Source organism: Eriocheir sinensis, chromosome 59 (assembly GCF_024679095.1).
Source record: "Eriocheir sinensis breed Jianghai 21 chromosome 59, ASM2467909v1, whole genome shotgun sequence".
NCBI classification, from domain to species: Eukaryota; Metazoa; Arthropoda; class Malacostraca; order Decapoda; family Varunidae; genus Eriocheir; species Eriocheir sinensis.
The window spans coordinates 2,247,315-2,262,738 of record NC_066567.1 but is presented as its reverse complement, the minus strand read 5'-3'; positions in this window follow the sequence as shown (position 1 = coordinate 2,262,738).

Below are 15,424 nucleotides of genomic sequence, written 5' to 3'. Positions count from 1 at the left end.
AAAACATGCTCAATATAAACGTCTAAAATCAACCAGAAAATAAACTAAAATAACAGAGCGGAAAAAAATCATGGGCAGGAAAAACATGTAAATAAACCTAAAAAAGTAGCGCAGATAACATTAGAAACAACTTAGAAAATAAGAAAACAAAAAAATCAGCCGCGAAAGAACTTAAAAAAAAAGAGGGGAAAAATAAAAATAAAAAAAATGCCAGGAAGAAAATGTAAATATGTAAACTTAAAAAAAAGTAAAACACGCATAGCATTAGACAACTTCCTTGATTCCGCGGCCCAAGTTTTTCACGCACTCAGCAGGAAGCGATAAAAATAGAGATATCTTGCGAACCCGCCGCGTCAGGCCCGAACACAGTGTTGCCAGCGCAGTGGTGCCACGTCCACGGCGGCACCCCAGAACTGTGCCGGCTGGTAACACTGCTGAGGGTGGCACCGTGTTAGTCACCAGGTCAGTCAATAAGTCACTAGGTCAGTCAGTCAGTCCGTAGATCAGTCCGTAGTAAGTCATTAGGTCAGTCAGTCAGTAAGGCGGGTAAACAGTCAATCAGTCAATCAGTCACTCAGTCACTCAGTCAGTCACTTTGATGGTTAGCAATTCAATTAGTCAGTCAGTCAGTCAGTCACTCAGTCAGTCACTCACAGTAGGTGGTGAATCATTCAGCTAGTCAGCCAACAAGCTAGTCAGACAGTCATTTAGTCATAGTCACTCATTCTGTAAGTCGGTCAGTCAGTCAGTTTGCTTTCTCTCTCTCTCTCTCTCTCTCTCTCTCTCTCTCTCTCTCGTTGAAAGCACCGTTCAGTCTCTAGCAGTGTTGCCAGTCCATTACGACATCCCCAAGCAGAGTTGCCAAAGCGGTGTTGCCGGCAGAGGTCACAGAGCAAGGGAAGTGTTGTCTTTAGTGTGTTATCTTGTGTGTAGGGTAGGGTAAGGTAGGGTAGGGTAGGGTAGGGTAGGAAGGGAAGGAAGGAAGGAAGGGAAGGAAGAGGAAGGAAGGGGAAGGAAGTAAGGGGAAGGAAGGAAGGAGAGGAAGGAAGGGAGAGGAAGGAAGAGGAAGGAAGGAAGGGAGAGGAAGGAAGGAAGGAAGGAGAGGAAGTACAGGGAAGAGAAGGGAAAGGAGAGGAAGTACAGGGAAGGAAAGGGAAGGGAGAGGAAGTAAAGGGAAGGGAGAGGAAGGGAAGGGAAGGGAAGGGAGAGGAAGGGAAGGGAAGGGAGAGGAAGGGAAGGGAAGGGAAGGGAAGTAAAGGGAAGGGAAGGGAAGGGAGAGGAAGGGAAAGGGAAGGGTAGTGTTGTGCTTTGTTGTTCATGTTTTGTTGTTTTCTAAATGGTATCGCAATGTATTTTGTTGTTTTGTGTTACGGGATGCTATGTTGTGTGATACTGTTGTTGTGTGTTACTTTGTGTTGCCTTGTGTTTGTGGAAGTAATTACTTTGTGCTGTGTTGCGCTTCGTCAGTTACCTTGAGATGTGTTGCTGTGTTGCGTAGTGTTGCACTGAGCTGTATGTTCTTGTGTAAGATTACGGAGTGTGATGTGTTGTCTTGTGTTTCCTTGAGTTGTCTTGTGTTGTATCATTGGTCTTAATGTTCCTTGTCTTCTGTGTAGTTCTATTTTGTGTTGTGTTGTGTTGTGCCGCTCTTAAGGGGCTATTACACTGGGCAAATATTCCGCGGATCTTCAGTCAAACCACGATTTCCGCTGGCGTGGTTCTCATATTTCCGTGGTTTTCTGATGTGTCCACGATCTTCCAAATATTCCGTGGATCTTCAGTCAAACCACGATTTCCGCTGGCGTGGTTCTCATATTTCCGTGGTTTTCTGATGTGTCCACGATCTTCTAAAGCTACGGTAGAGTTCCTTAAATGACGGCGGTATTACTCACAATCATCATCAACAGCAATAACAAGAAACAAATGAGAACCACGCCAGCGGAAATCGTGGTTTGACTGAAGATCGACGGAAAATTTGCCCAGTGTAATAGTCCCTTTATGCTTTTAGGTTATGTTGGGTGTGCGCTGCGTTGTGTTGGATGAGGCGAGGAGGTGTTGCATGAAGTTAGGCAGTTTTCTTTTTCTTTTACGGACCGTGAATAAATTTGTATTTCTTGAACTTAAGGAATATTGTGTTACGTGTAGGAAGAGAGTAAGAAAGTAAAATAAAGAAGAAGAAGAAGAAGAAAAAGAAGAGGAGAAGAAGATTATGATGATGATGAAGTAGTAAAGGAAAGAAGAAGAAAAGAAGAAGAAGAAGAAGAAGAAGAAGAAGAAGAAGAAGAAGAAGAAGAAGAAGAAGAAGAAGAAAAAGAAGAAGAAGAAGAAAAAGAAGAAGAAAAAGAAGAAGAAGAAGAAGAAGAAGAAGAAAATTATGATGATGATCAAGTAGTAAAGGAAAGAAGAAGAAGAAGAAAAAGAAGAAGAAGAAGAAGAAAGAAAAAAGAAAAAAAGTAGTAATAGAAGAAAAAAAGCGAAGACGAAGAGAAAAGAAAAGAAAAAGAAGAACAAAAAAAAGAAGAAAAAAGAAGTAGAAGATGAAGAAGACAAAGACGAGAAAGAAAAATATGAAGAAGAAACAATAAGAAGAAAAACAATATGACAGCAAACCTTACATCACCACCACCACCACCACCACCACCGACAACAACAACAACAACAACAACAACAACAACAACAACAACAACAACAACAGCAACAACAACAACACTACAACACTTTCCCACGCCGAGCCCTGCGCCCATTTACCTTACACCTGCATTAATTAACAGCCAGGTGTAAGCTCCTACCTGAGAGAGAGAGAGAGAGAGAGAGAGAGAGAGAGAGAGAGAGAGAGAGAGAGAGAGAGAGAGAGAGAGAGAGAGATGTTAGACAGGAATCCATTAATCACCTGACCTCTCTCTCTCTCTCTCTCTCTCTCAAATTGCTTCCTCCACCAACTACATTAATTTCCTTCCTCTCTCCTTCCTTCCCTCTTCCTTCAACTTTTCTTTCTTTCTTTCGGTATTAGATTTCCTCTCTCCCTCTCTCAACCGGTGTCAGCGTAAAGAAAGAAAGTGTCGACTGGGTAGACAGCCTGTTCTTCAATCTCTCTCTCTCGCTCTCTCGCTCTCTCTCTCTCTCTCGGTTATACTCGGAGGAGGATTTAAAGGCAGGAGGAGGAGGAGGAGGAGGAGGAGGAGAGGAGGAATAATAAAGAATTACGATGACGGAAGAAATAGTGAAGGTGAGGATAAAGAGAGAGAGAGAGAGAGAGAGAGAGAGAGAGAGAGAGAGAGAGAGAGAGAGAGAGAGAGAGAGAGAGAGAGAGAGAGAGAGAGAGAGAGAGAGAGAGAGAGAGAGAGAGAGAGAGAGAGAGAGAGAGAGATGTGGGTGCAGCGAGGTGGAAACGGGGTGCAACAAAACAGTAAAAGGAGAAAGGAAAGAGAAAAGGAAAAGGAGACGAACAAAAAATGAAGGATGGGAGGAAGCGAAGGAGGATGAAATAGATATGTGAGAAACGAAAGAGAAGGAGAGGAAGGAAGAAGAGGAAAGAGAAGTGCGCGGAGAATAAGAGAAGAAAGTGAGAGAGACGGAGAGACAGAGGGGAGAGAAAGAGAAAGGAAATATGTGTGAAAGGAAATATTGACAAGAACGAAGGAAGGAATGGAAGGAAGAATAACCAAAGAAAGAAAGAAAGAAAGAAAGAAAGAAAGAAAGAAGGAAAGAAAGAAAAATAAGGAAAGAAAGATATACTGAAATGATTTAAAATTTGATAATGAGTTAGTAGAAGGAAGCAAAAAGTGTGTGTGTGTGTGTGTGTGTGTGTGTGTGTGTGTGTGTGTGTGAGAGAGAGAGAGAGAGAGAGAGAGAGAGAGAGAGAGAGAGAGAGAGAGAGAGAGAGAGAGAGAGAGAGAGAGAGAGAGACGCGAACAGATAAGTAAACAAACTGAATGATAGACACACACACACACACACACACACACACACACACACACACACACACACACACACACACACACACACACACTTTCATCATCGAGTATCTCATCCGTGGAGGGAAGGAGGGAGAGAGGAAGGGAGGGAAGAAAGAAGAGAATGAGAATGGGAGGGAGAGGGAGGGAGCGGAAGGGAAGGGGAGAAGGGGGAGGAGGGGGGAGGTCACGCTGGCTGACCTCACAGAATACCTCCAACCGGTTACTCCCCTCCCCCCTTCCTTTCTTCCTTGCCTTCTTTCCTCCCTCCCTCCCTCCTCTCTATTCTCTCCTTCTTTTCTCCCTCCCTAAATTTCCGTTGTATCTTTCCTTGTTTACTTCCATTCATCCTTCCTTCCCTCCTTCCTTCCTTCCTTCTTTCTTTCCTTCTCTCTCATGCTTCCCTTCTTCCTTCCTCCTTCCGATACTTAATTTTTCCTCATTGTCTTTCTTTCTAAATTTACTTCTTCCTTCCTATTTCTAGTCCACCTTCCTTCTCTCCTTTCATTCTCCATTTCTTTATTTCTTCCTTTACTTTTTCCCTTTTTGACATTTTGAATCATTTTTTACCTTCACTACTTTTTTCCATCCTTCCTTCCATAATATCTTTGGTTTGTTATTTCTAATTTAAAGTTTATTTATTTTTCTAATATTATAACTATCAATCAATCTGTGTCTATTCAATCTATCCATCTACCTACCTACCTACCTACATTTCTAACAATCCACCTGTACATTTACCTATATCAGTCAGCACTCGACAGTCTTCCAAACACCTATCCTTTATTCTTCGACAACACTCAGCTTTCCCCTTCTTAAACAATAAACATCCTCGGTCTTTCCTTAACTGAAAATCTGAAAATCTCATACCTCCTCTCTTGCTAAATCATCTTTCTCGGGGTTAGGCGTTATCTGTATCGTCTCCGCTAGTTTTTTTTCCCCTTCGCAAAGGCTATTCATATGCAAAGGATTTGTCCGCCTTCGTATGGAGTATGCATCTCATGCGTTGAGGGGCTCCACACACACAGCCCTTTTGGATGTGGTGGAGTCAAAGGCTCTTCGTCTCATCAACTCTCTTCCACTTACTGACAGTGTTCTACCTCTTAATCTCCGCCAGTGTTGCCTCTCTATCTTTCTTCTGCCGACATTTACAAGCTGACAGCCCTAATGAGCTTGCTATTTGTAAGCCTGCCCCCCTCCCAAGGCCCCGCAGCACACGAATTTTTACTTCCTCTCAGAGTTCCTCGCAAGAGTTAACCAGGACCTTCATTCTTTCATCCCTTTCTCTGGGTAACTTATGAACAGCATTCCTTCGTCTATATCTCCTCCTACCTACGACTTGAACTCTTGCAAGAGGAGCGTATAAGGGCGTCCCTCCAACCGAAAGTGACCCCTCTTCTGAAATCTCATTCTTCACTCATTTACTGGGGCAGCGATCAGCGTTTTTTTGTTTTGTTTTTGTTTGTCGTGCCCTTTAAATCTGTCCACTGAGGAATGATACAAAGACAATAAAAAACATCCCAAATCTCAAAATTAATCTCAAAATATTCCATAACTTTGGAAATCTATTTACCCATTAATACTGAACCTCTGTCACTTTGTCTATCTATCCGGAAGCTTATCTATCAATCTTGGGCCCTTCATGTCCCCTTGTCTATTAATGCGGCTGTTTATCTATCTATCTCCATGTGTCTTCACGGGCGGCCGGGTCCAATGTTAATCTACTATCCCGGGGCCCATTAATCTTTGTTCCCTTCATATCGATTCCGGAGAAGGCTTAATCCGCCCACCTGTTCTGTCTGCCCACCTGTCCATCTCTGTCTGTGTCCCTACCTGTCTGTCTGTGTGCCTACCTGTCTGTCTGTCTGCCCACCTGTCTATCTCTCTCTGTCTGTCTCCCTACCTGTCTGTCTGTCTCCCCACCTGTCTCTCTTTGTCTGTCTCCCTACCTGTCTGTCTATCGGCCTACCCGTCTACTTCTGTCTGTTTAGTACTCTATTTATCAGTATCTGCCTCTCTATCTGTCTGTCTACGTTTTGTCGATCTGTCTGTGTATCTATCTCTCTCTCTCTCTCTCTCTCTCTCTCTCTCTCTCTCTCTCTCCAATTTTATTTTGCAATCTTTCCCTTCACTATTTTTTCACTTCATTTCAAGCTCCTCCTCCTCCTCCTCCTCCTCCTCCTCCACCTCCACCTCCTCCTCATCCTCCTCCTCCTCCCTCACAAACCCCAAGCAACTTTATCACTCTTCGCGCTTTCCTCTCTCTCTCCATCTCTTTCACTCCCTTCCTCCTCCTCTCTCCCTCCCTCTCCCTTCCTCCTCCTCTCTCCCTCCCTCTCCCTTCCTCTTCCTCTCTCTCTCCCTCATCTATCTTCTTGTACAATATTCATTCATTCAGGGAGAGGCTGAGGTTCACACAAAGACTATTTTAATATAATCTCTTAAAAACTCTCTCTCTCTCTCTCTCTCTCTCTCTCTGGTGATGGAAACTGTAACGGGCTTTGTTGTTTTTTTCTTTCTTTCTTTCCATCGTTTGTGGAATATATCGTTTCTTTCTTTTTTATTTTTTTTTTCCTCTTTTCTCTTTTTTCTTCCCTTCAGCTACTGTTTCTTTGTTTCTCTTTCCTTCCGATTTCAATTCTTTGCCGGTTATTTGCTCTCTCTCTCTCTCTCTCTCTCTCTCTCGTTAATTACCAGGTGTGATCGGGATGGCGTCTCGAATCAAAGGATTAATTCACCTTTAATTAACTTATCTTACCTGGACACACACACACACACACACACACACGCACACAAACACACATAGACAAAAAAAATCGTGCAGTGCAGTGGTTGGCATGTTCGACTAACGACAGAGAGGTCCCGGGTTCGATTCCCAAGCGAAGTGAAGACGCATGACCAGCCACCTTACACCTGTGCCCTCCCCCACTCGTCCACCCAGCTGTGAATGAATGCCGGGGGGAGGGGGGGGAGGGTGACTCGCTCCCATGAGGATATAAATAGATTAATTACACACACACACACACACACACACCACACACACACACACACACACACACCACACACACACACACACACACACACACACACACACACACACACACACACACACACGGATGCCTCATTAGTCAGGCCATTACCTGTATATTGGTCTTAATTGCTTCGTGAGTGCATTAGATTCCACGTGTTGATGAGGGTAAACATGCCCCCACGATCTCTCTCTCTCTCTCTCTCTCTCTCTCTCTTAAGACAGAGCGCCTCCTATGGTAGGGACATCGTAGTGACGTTACAGTGACGGATAGTGACGTTATAGTGACGGATAGTGACGTTACAGTGACGGATAGTGACGTGTGTGTGTGTGTGTGTGTGTGTGTGTGTGTGGGTGTGTGTGTGTGTGTGTGTATCGGTTTCAGTAGTAGTAGTAGTGTAGTAGTAGTAGTAGTAGTAGTAGTAGTAGTGTAGTAGTAGTAGTAGTAGTAGTAGTAGTAGTAGTAGTAGTAGTAGTAGTAGTAGTAGTAGTAGTAGTAGTAGTAGTAGTAGTAGTAGTAGTAGCAGGTAAACAAATATTAATCTAGCACAACTTCAACAAAAGAACACAGGTAAAGGCAGGTAAGGACAGGTAACTTTCCTCCCTTTACAGCCAATTCCTTTTAATGACTCCCAAGATTAAACCCCAGGCGAGAGAGAGAGAGAGAGAGAGAGAGAGAGAGAGAGAGAGAGAGAGAGAGAGAGAGAGAGAGAGAGAGAGAGAGAGAGAGAGTAACTTCCTTCATTTTCTCTAAACTTACTTTTTCTTCCACACTTTTATTTTTACGTTCTTTATATTTTGTTTCTGTACTACTTTCTAATCCTCTAAACTTCCATTATTTTTTATTACCCTTCCTCTTCTTTTTTCTACGGGTTTTTCATCTTCATCTTTTCCTTTCTCGATTTTCTCTTTTGCCTTTTCTATTTCTTTCTATTCTCTCTTTTCTCCTCTTCAAAATTACTTCTTCTTTTCTTCTATCTATCAAACATCTTCTCTCTTCTATGTCTACTTCTCTACTGCCTCTTCCTATTCACTTCTCTTTATTTTTTTATCTCCTTCTCTTCCTCCCCTCCGTCACCTTTCTTCCCTTTCTCAATATAAAATCTTTCCTCCCTTCCTCCTCCTCCTCCTCTTCCTTTTACTCTTTTCCTTTCTCTTCTTTCCTTTATTTTCCCTCTTTCAGTCTTCTCTCCTTATTTATTTCTCTTTATTCCTCCTATCCTTCATTTTATTTATTCCTTCCTTCCTTCATTTTTCTACCCTTTCTCAATACCCAATCTTTCCTCCTCCTCCTCCTCCTTCCCCTCCTCCTCCTCCTCCTCCTCCTCCTCCTCTTCAAAAATGTGTCAAGGAAGAGACGGCGATGATTAAAATTAATTATGAAACGCCGGTAAAAGTGTTTCCAAAATCAAGGAAGACTTATGCCGGAGAGAGAGAGAGAGAGAGAGAGAGAGAGAGAGAGAGAGAGAGAGAGAGAGAGAGAGAGAGAGAGAGAGAGAGAGAGAGAGAGAGAGAGAGAGAGAGAGAGAGAGAGAGAGAGAGAGAGAGAGAGAGAGAGAGAGAGAGAAGGGGACGGTATTTATAAAGTGACTCACTGCATCAAAGTGGTAAGAAATAAAGAAAAGGGAAATAAGATAAAAAATAGACAAGGAAATCAATCAAATAAAAAAGGAAAAGAAGAAAAGAAAGAAAAAGGAGAAAAAGCGGAAAATAAACGAAAAGAAATAATAGAAAATAGAAAAAAAAAAGGAAAGGAAAGAAAAAATCATCAATAAATCAAACAAAGACAAAATTGAAAGAAAGTAAGAAAGAAAATAAACAATAAAGAAAGATCCAAATATAAAAAAAATCAATATTAATGAAGAAAAGTATATAATTCATAGCCATAAATTTTAAACTCAGAAGAATAATATTTCGAAAGAGAGAGAGAGAGAGAGAGAGAGAGAGAGAGAGAGAGAGAGAGAGAGAGAGAGAGAGAGAGTTAGGCCTTGGGAGTCTCATGGCATTGGGCCAGACAAAGGGGGGGAAGAGGAGGAGGAGGAGGAGGAGGAGGAGGAGGAAGGAAGGAATAGGAGAAGAGAAAGGAGGAGGAAGAGAAGTTGCAAGGAGGTATGGGAAGACTCTCTCTCTCTCTCTCTCTCTCTCTCTCTCTCTCTCTCTCTCTCTCTCTCTCTCCTTATCTTTCAATATTTACCCTCGCTCACATTTCCTCTTTCTCATTTTTTTCTCATTTTCTTCATCTCTCATTTTCTGTTCCTCACACACACACTTTTATCCTTCCTTCTCTCATTCCCTCTTTCTTATCATCGTCTTGGTCTCAACCATTATTATTATTACTATCACTACTACTACTATTATTATAAACGTATCAGTAAAAGTAGTGGTAGTAGTAGTAGTAGTAGTAGTAGTAGTAGTAGTAGTTATAGTAGTATTAGTATTAGTAGTAAATAAACATGGCTGGAGGTATCTTTTATGCAGTAGTAGTAGTAGTAGTAGTAGTAGTAGTAGTAGTAGCAGCAGCAGAAATTGTAGTAGGATGAGGGGGGGGGGGGGAACAGACCACACGAAGGACTATTAAGCGAGTCCTTTGAAGGGAATCTGGACCGGAAGGAAGAGTTTGGGATCCTCTAAAGGGAGTCGAGGAAAGGGAGAGGAAGGAAATAAAAAGAGAAAATAAATAATAAAATGAAGGTTGACGAAAAGGGTGAATAGGACATCATCTCCCACCTATTATTATTATTATTATTATTATTATTATTATTATTATTATTATTATTATTATTATTATTGTTATTATTATTATTCCAATTTAATGCAACAACAATAGCAGCAACAACAACTTCAAAGAGGAGAGAAGACTGCCAGAGGGTGACAGTAAGATGAGATGGAGGAGGAGGAGGAGGAGGAGGAGGAGGAGGAGGAGGAGGAAGCGGAGGAGGAGGAGGAGGAGGAGGAGGAGGAAAAAAAAAAGTAGAATAAGTAGAAGAAAAGTAGAAGGAGAAAATGAAGTAAGAAGAAGAAGAAGAAGAAGAAGAAGAAGAAGAAGAAGAAGAAGAAGAAGAAGAAGAAGAGGAAGGAGAAGAAAAAGAAGAAGAAAAAGAAGAATGCGAAAAGGAGACAGAAAATGATGATCAAAAGAAACAGAGAGAGAGAGAGAGAGAGAGAGAGAGAGAGAGAGAGAGAGAGAGGGGAGGGGGGGATAACAAGGTCGGCCATGATGGTGCTCCAGAGGCCACAAAGGACCCTCGGCGGCCGCCATCTTGGTACTCCTACACACCCCACGACTGCCATTAGGAAGAGGAGGACGCCGAGGTGAAAGAAGAGGGGGAGGGAGAAGTTTCAATTTTTTCTCCACTTTCACTTGCCCCCCCCCCTCTCTCTCTCTCACTCTTAGAACTTTAGACCGTTCCAACACACATTAGGAGGAGGAGGAGGAGGAGGAGGAGGAGGAGGAGGAGGAGGAGGAGGAGGAGGAGGAGGAGGAAATAAAAGTTCCGTCTGTGGATATAAGGATTGTTTTGTTTCTAGTGTAATGAATTGACGACTTTTGTGTGGGAAAGGAGGGGAGACATCTCTCTCTCTCTCTCTCTCTCTCTCTCTCTCTCTCTCTCTCTCTCTCTCTCTCTCTCTCTCTCATCGGAGCTGGAGACGCCTTAATCTACTCCTTCCACCGCCTCAACGATTAAAACTTGGAGGAAAAATATCACACAACGCTTCATCATCATTTTAGAAAACTTTTAACTGCCAAAGGAAACAAAAATAAAAACGGACATAAAGAGACCGGGATTTTTTTCTTTCTATTTTAAAAGTCTTGTTAATTGGAAGACTTCCCTTGAATTTACCTAACGTAACCTCACCTATGCTGGCCTTACTTAACTAACTTAAGCCTCACCCAGCCTAACTTCACCTAAGCTTGCCTAACTAACTTTGTCTCGATTCACCTTCTTCTGACTTAAACCGAACTTAATCAAACCTTGCCTAGCCTAACATAACCAATCATAATCTAATAAAACCAATCCTAAACTTACCTGAGCTGACTTTTCCTAATATCAAAACTTCACCTTACCTTACCTTACCTGAGCTCACTTTTCCTAATATCCAAACTTCACCTGACCTTACCTCATCTTACCTTACCTTACCTCACCTCACTTTTCCTAATATCCAAACTTCACCTGACCTTACCTCACCTTACCTTACCTTACCTCACCTCACTTTTCCTAATATCCAAACTTCACCTGACCTTACCTCATCTTACCTTACCTCACCTCACTTTTCCTAATATCCAAACTTCACCTGACCTTACCTCACCTCACCTTACCTTACCTCACCTCACTTTTCCTAATATCCAAACTTCACCTGACCTTACCTCACCTTACCTTACCTTACCTCACCTCACTTTTCCTAATATCCAAACTTCACCTGACCTTACCTCACCTTACCTTACCTTACCTCACCTCACTTTTCCTAATATCCCAACTTCACCTTACCTTACCTCACCTTACCTTACTTCACTTTCCTCAACCTCCCAACCTCACCTTACCTTACTTAATCTTACTTCACATTTTTTACCTTACCTTATCTAACCTGTAATTCCATCTGACCTAGGTATATGTTGCATTAATATAAAGAAAAGTTGTATGCGCGTGAGATAAACAAGTAGGCAAGTTAAGAGAGGTATATAAATAGCAATGCACGTAAATATATAGAACGAGACAGACAGACAGAAGAACCAGTTATTACACATCTATCAAACGTCCAACACAACAGGAGCTTGACCATTCAGGACTAGACACAGAACACTTAAGCCCCGATCTCTCCAGGTACATAAATAGTAATGCACGCAAATATTTTGGACGAGGCAGACAACCACGACAGACAGACGGCTACCTCTTCGGATTCTTGACAGGAGCAGCGAGTAGCGGGCTTTTTTTATATAGTTTCCTTTTTTTGTGTGCCCTTGTGATGTCTCCTTTGCTGTAAAAAAAATATATATATAAAAATAAAAAAACAGAAGAACGAACATATATCCCCATGAGTTTACTCCATCATTACACATCTACCAAACGTCCAACACAACAGGAGCTTCACCGTTCAAGGCTACATGATACAGGACACTTAAGCAACGATCTCTCCATTACACCAGGGTCACAGAGGGAACTGGTTTTTTTTTTTTTTTTTTTTTTTTTTTTACATCAAGGGATACAGCTCAAGGGCAACAAAAAGGGAACCAAAAAAAAAAAAAACGCTACTCGCCACTTCCACAGAATTAAAAAGTGAAGAGTAGCCAGAAGAGAGGTCAATTTCGGGTGGAGAGGTGTCTTGAAACACTCTCCTTCTTCCTTCCATGCCTCGAAACTTAATGGGTCATATTCTTAAACATTCCGGCGCCCAAGCACACATATTTGACTTTGTGGGCCTTACCGTTTACCGCTTGCCCGTTTACCGTTTCAAGAGCGCACACAAAAAAACGTTCCAGGGGTATATTTTTTTTTTACCCCTCAAGTAGTTTTACGCTTCCTATGTACCATGAACCTAAAATATACTCATGAGAACCAGAATGAACTTTACGACCTTTGGAAATAATTGATGCAGGGGATGAAAGCGTCTGACAATAGCGAGTTGAGAAGCTATACACAAGAGAGTAGGAAGGAAGGAAGGAGGGAAGGAAGGAAGGAAAAAAAGAGGATAAACTGAACGAAAAGAGAAAAAGTAATAGAATATGAAAAGAAAACAAGAAAAGAGAAGGGGATAGAGAGAAGAAAGAAGGATAAAGGAGAGAGGAGGATAGGAGAGAGAAGGAAGGAAGGGAAGAGGAGGGAAAAATAGAGATGATAAACTAAATTGCAGGAGAAACAGAATGAATAATTGACAGGACACACACACACACACACACACACCTTAATCTCACAACTCGACACAACCTCCGAAACATCCATCACCTATTCCTTGATAAAAACATAGCTGTTCCCTGTTTCTACAATAATAAAATCTACAATCTTTAACTTGAAACCTCAACTGGAGACTTTATCTATCACCTCTTGCTAAACCACGTTCCTCGAGGTTATGGTTGGTATCATAAGACACTTTGGGTTCTCATATCAGCTATTTCTAAAGGTCAAAGAGGGGGTCTGTCGGGTTTTAATGAGTGTTTCTATAGGTTAATGGTACAGGAGAAGGTTCACACTACCACCAGGGCCAATAAACTACTCCTGGAAATGCCCACAACTCCTACGAAAGCCTTGTCAAATATGTGTTCTTGGGCGGCGAAATGTCTTATGATACGACCCACTATGCGTCCTGTACCGTCTCCAACAATGTCGTCAACCTCCCAGATGCCGACCACACAGAGGCGGCCGAGTTGGGAAGCTACACACACACACACACACACACACACACACACACACACACACACACCACAGCCATTTGGACACAGTAGTCAAGTAGGAGCAGTGAGTAGCGGGCTTTTTTTTTTTTTTTTTTTCATTATTGTTTACTTTTTTTACGCCCTTGCACTGTCTCCTCTGCTGTATAAAAAAAATAAAAAAAAGGATCATATTATTCTCGGACGTTTCGACACCTTTGTACTCGTATTTAAAAAGGCTCTCGAGGATGTTTTAATGATTCCCAAGGGTGGTTTCATGACCCTGGCGGTAGATTAGCAAGGTTTCTGCGCCATGAACGGGGTAGGCACTCACGAGAACCTGCCTTATCTTCTTCATCGCCGTCAAAAATAGTGGTGACAAGACCCCGAGTCGCTGGAGAATTCGGGTCAATGTTTTCGGTTCGTTACTTCCCCTCCTCTGATCTATCAAACGTCAAACACAACAGGAACTTCACCATTCAGGGCTAGACGATACAGAACCCCCCGGTCTCTCCATTGCTCCAGTGCCGCAGAGGGAACTGGTGTCCTTCAATGCCTCAAAACTTAGTGGGTCATATTTTTCAACATTTTGGCGATCTTTATATTCCGCCACACTCTTCCTTCCTTTGCCACCTTTTACTGCACCTTACACTGACTGCTCTTCTGGACTTACTAATCGCATGCTTCCGTTCTTCCCGCCGTCACTTTGCACACAACTGTCAACGCAATCCCATCCCTATCCTGTCCAGCTTCCTAATGCAAGAGTTAACCAGTGTTCTAGTTTTTCATCCTTTTCACTGATCAAATTTGGACGAGCCTTTCTTCGTCTGTACTCCTTCCTCCCTTTGATTTTAACGCTTCTAGAGGTGAGTAGCGAGACACGTTAACCTAAATTAATCCCATTCTGCCTCATCCTCTGTACCATTAAAAGAAGCAGCATGTTGCGAGTTATTTTTTCCCAAGTGTTGTTTTGCCCTCGTTTGTTTCCTCCTTTGTCGTAGAATATCCGATAAATCATAAAGAAAACGGACGATCACGGGGATATAAATAGACGGGGAAGATAGATAGACGACAGATAAAACATGAAATAGGTGAGAAGATACGAGAAATAAATATATGTATGAACAGGCAAATACAGGTGATACAAATACATATATAAACACATACCCTTGGCCAACATATGATAAACGAGGGAATGAACAAATAAAATAAGCAAAAACGGATAAAACAAAAGAAAAATACACACGGAATACAACACTATCAACACAACTCACAACTTTTTTTCTAATCCATTTATCCCGGGCGACGAGAAAAAAAGGAAACTAAATACTCAAAGAAAACAATAAATGAACTCACCTTGAATTCTGAAGCTGAAGTTACGTTGAGAGAGCGATGAGGGGAGGCAGCGAGAGCGAGCGAGCGAGTGGGCGAGAAAGAGCGAGCGAGTGGGCGAGAAAGAGCGAGCGAGTGAGCGAGGGCAAGAGAGAGCGAGTGAGCAAGACAACAACAGTGAGCGAGAGAGAACGAGCGAGCCGGCCAACGAGAGAGTGAGCGAGAGAGAACGAGTGAGAGCGAGAGGGCCGACTGTCAATTGTTTTCAGCGGGGCACCAGTTGAGAGCACGGTGGTCTCGCTAACTCTATCGGTTTTCAATATCTTGCTCTACAGGACTCCGGCGCCGCGATAGTCTGTCCCGGGGCTGTGCTGGGCTACTCCGGGCTGCAGGGCTTGGGCTAGGTCGGGGCTGGTGACTGGGCTGGTGTAGGACTTGGGGTTGAATGAGGTGAGGCCAGGGGTTAGATATGGTTAGGTTAGGTTAGGATTGGTTAGGGTAGGTCAGATTAAGTAAGGTAGGGTAAGATAAGGTAAGGTTTGGTTAGGTTAGGTTATGTAAGGTAAAGTCAGGTAAGGTAAGGTAAGGTAAGGTAAGGTAAGATAAGGTAAGGTAAGGTAAGATAAGGTAAGGTAAGATAAGGTAAGGTTTGGTTAGGTTAGGTTAGGTAAGGTAAGATAAGGTAAGGTTTGGTTAGGTAAGGTTCTTGAGTTTGTTTCTTCTTTGATTTTTATTTTGTTATTACATATA